The sequence below is a fragment of the Adelges cooleyi genome, unplaced genomic scaffold (genome assembly GCF_023614345.1).
Source record: "Adelges cooleyi isolate 19-005CV unplaced genomic scaffold, UGA_ACOO_1.1 ACOO_flye_CR_arks_rails_tigmint_CR_PRNA_247, whole genome shotgun sequence".
In the NCBI taxonomy this organism is placed as follows: Eukaryota; Metazoa; Arthropoda; class Insecta; order Hemiptera; family Adelgidae; genus Adelges; species Adelges cooleyi.
Window position 1 is genome coordinate 2943403 of NW_026095912.1, and position 4018 is coordinate 2947420.

The following is a 4018-nucleotide window of genomic DNA, read 5'->3' on the forward strand; positions in this document are numbered from 1 at the left end:
CAAATGTCCCGTCAGTACCGAAAGGGCGATAAAACTATTTGTATTTGTCAACCATAATAATATCTGCGGTCCCAAGAAATAACTAGTTAAGTCGAAATTTTGTAATTGAGATAAGTGTCTTGCCCGGGGCATCTTGTATAAAAGGACCATTAAACCATTATTTAAAAGAACTATTGACTTTTATACTTACTTGCTTTAATACAATATGCATTTCAACAAGATGCGCTGGGCAAAGGACATAATATCTCAGTACCACAAAAATTAGTTTTATCTAATTATTCCTTGGGACCGCAGATACGGTACTTTTTCTTCATTAAATTTAAACTGTGTGTACATAAATTTAAGTAACAAAATAAAAATACATAATTGAAATACAAACTATAAAATCGTATGTCCACGAGTAGAACTCAAAGTATCTATTTAAAATGTTAAGTACGTATTATTCTACAAATTATCTGATAAAATACAACAATACGCTTTTCCAGAAACTCTTAAGTCATTCGTTTGAAAAAAAATCCTATCACTTTGATAGATACAGTACCTAGAAATTCAATTGAAAAGGTATAGATAAAACAAATTTATAGTCATTTTACAATCTGCTCAAGAACTCGTTCTTGGAACTATTGTTAACACTTAATTTTTGAGTGGTTCATGATGTATTTATAAGCCTATAATTTTATTTTGAAATTATTCATATGCCTTCTGATCAATAAGAGCAAAAGTAGTATTGTTATTATTATTTTAACACATTTATTCGTCTTAATTATGTCGAGAGTTTTTATTTTGCTGTCCGTCGTTTTGGTCGGTATTTATCAAACTGAACAAACACATTTTTTGACCGACGATTACATTAATCAAATAAACAACGAAGCAACAACATGGAAGGTAATTTGTTATAATATTCTATATATTTATTAATAAGTACTTTATTCTATAACTTGTAGTTTCGTTGACTGGTTAATTCGGTTAAAACTTTCTTCCCTTAACAGCAGGTTTGAAAATTATTCTAATAGAATTTTATTTGACTAAATTCAAGTATAAAACTTTTGCTAATAATTTCATTATTTTTTCATTCATTTAACCGTGATTAAATTACATTTTTACTTTTCGAGTTCTTATTTTAACTATAAATTATACTATTAACCATAAATATTTTGTCGATCATGACAAAGTCTATAATATTTTAAATTATACATAGGTCGTATCGTTAAGTAAAAAATGTAAAATGTGTGTACATAAAACTTTATATAAATTTAAAACGTGTGACAAAAAAAACGCCATATCTGCATATCTGTATAATACAAAATAAGTGCCTTATTTAATAATATATCTTTCACATTAAATGGTCATTTAGTAAAATTAATTTTTACTATTCAATGTTAAACTATTACGACATAACTACTAATATTAATAAAAATTACATTTCCAATCGTGCATTATTGTATTTTTAAATAAAAGTTAAATTAGTTTTGATAAAAAAATGAATTTCTTATTTGTATAATGAACCCGTTAAATACCATATTAACTTTTAACTTTCAACATTAATACAAATTGTCTATTATTGTTGGACATCATGTGCGTTCACTCGAAATACAGGCTTTTGTGATGTAAATATAACATTTTAACACTCGTATAGTACATGGGCCTAAATTGGTGTCGTATTCATTTTAGGCCAGTAAAAGTTTTCCTTCGGACACTTCTGTCGAGTATTTTAAAAGAATGTTGGGATCAAAAGGCGTAGGAAAATCGTCAAACGTCCATTGAAAACCGAAGATCCGAATTATGACAGCTTCCATCACATTCCTCGAAAATTCGACGCGAGGAAAAAGTGGAGGCACTGTCATACGATCGGTCAAGTGCGAAACCAAGGAAATTGCGCCAGCAGTTGGGTAATAATTAACTTGATAAAATCGACATTGTAATATTTTCTTACGTGCCAAGTTGCACTTCAACATTGCCGACCTCAAGTACAATGCGTAGTAGAATATGTTTGTGGAATAACTTTTGTTGCATTTACCAATTACAGGCATTGTCGACCACGAGTGCTTTTTCCGACCGCTTATGCATAGCCACCGATGGGAAGTTTAACCAACTGATTTCGGCTGAACAACTGACTTTCTGTTGCCATTTGTGCGGTTTTGGATGTTATGGCGGGTTTCCAATCATGGCCTGGAGATACTTCAAATATCACGGCATTGTCACCGGAGGAGACTACGGCACCAACGAAGTGAGTATTCGACGCTTTGACATTAAATCAATCTGTGGGACAACGTGACCTTTTGAGTAGGGTTCCAATCAAGTACTTTATATTCCTCATTTGTCTTGAGTCTAACTACCGCTATCAGTACTTAAAAGCACTATGTCAAGTTGTGTTGTAAATCTCTAAAAAAATACTTAAACTCCTCCAGCCCATTTTACGTGGTTTCGTTTGGTCGCTCCAACCCAATTAATCTTCATGTCTTTAAGAGCCATTCGCTGCTCTTGCTATAACTTATAAACGAAACCTAGACCCTAAAACCTCACTAACAATACTGACTGACGGTTTTTTGCACTATAGGGTTGCCAACCATACAGAGTTCCACCGTGTACGTTTGACGAGAGAGCAAACAACTCGTGCATTGCAACACCGGTCGAAGACAACCACATTTGCTACCGAGAGTGTTATGGAGACACCAGCATCGATTACAACGAAGACCACGTCTATAGTAATAACATATTTTAATTGGATTTACCTGATCTCGACCATTTTTCCAAACTAACCCGAACAATTTTATGGATTTTTCTTATAATTACAGCCAGAGACGCGTACCACCTAACAGCTGCCATGGTTCAAAAAGACGTGATGGTGTACGGCCCAATCGAAGCGTCTTTCGACGTGTACGATGACTTTATAAGCTACGATTCTGGTAAGATATAAAATGTGATTCTACTAACCATTCTAGCGGAATGTGACTTTACCCAGACATTATTTTTTACACGCAGGTATCTATGTGAAGACGGAAAACGCTACTTACTTGGGAGGACACTCCGTGAAATTGATCGGTTGGGGAGTCGATTGGGATGTACCTTACTGGTTGATGGTGAACTCATGGGATTCTGACTGGGGAATCAAAGGAACGTTCAAGATCCGAAGGGGCACCAACGAGTGCGGAATCGAGGACTCGTTGACAGGCGGTGTGCCCGTAACTTACTAAAAACAATAAATTTAAATCATGTAGTTTAAACTTTGTAGTTATATAACTTGTATTGTATTCTAAATATGCAATAATCCCGAAATAAAATTATTACAGTAGTATAGTTTATATTTAGAAAACTTTTGGTTTATTATTTGTGAACTGAAAAAAGACTAAAATGCAGAGGTATTTGATGGTGTTTTTAACAAGGTTGTAGGATTGAGTATGAACCAAAAATAACTAATAGGGGAGTGGGGAATTTTAGGGTTAAAAGATACGGAGTGCTTATGTTCACGAGTCTTGGATATATTCTCCTAACTGTCTCAATCTTTAAGCTAGCACTGAAACTACTGTTATATAAGGCAAATTATCATAGAAGACACCAACTAACAGTTTTATATTTGGCAGTGTCCTCTGTTTCAGTTTTACCCTTGATAAAGTATGTTCATTAGTAACTTACTTAATTATGGTCAGGTAACATGCATGCTAAGAATACGGTATGGACATTAAACTAAAAGTGATATTATAAAAGTGTATAAAAACAATTACTTGAAACACATACTTGAAATACAAACTATAAAATCGTGTGTCTATGAGTAGAACTCGAAGTATCAATTTAAAATGTTAAGTACGTATTATTATACAAATTATTTAATAAAATATAACAATACGCTTTTTAAGAAACTCTTAAGTAGTTCGATTAAAAAAAAAAATCATATCACTATGATGCATACGGTACCTAGAAATTCATTTAAAAAGGTATAGATAATAAAACAAATGTGTAGTAATTTTACAGTCTGCTCAAGAGCTTGTTCTTGGAACCATTGTTTAAACTCTACTTTTAA

The 4018-nt window shown here is 32.8% G+C and overlaps 1 pseudogene; it reads left to right on the forward strand.

Moving 5' to 3' along the window:
• The first annotated feature begins 677 nt into the window (after positions 1–677).
• Positions 678–3305, forward strand: LOC126837072 (cathepsin B-like; annotated as a pseudogene).
• The last annotated feature ends 713 nt before the right edge of the window (positions 3306–4018 follow it).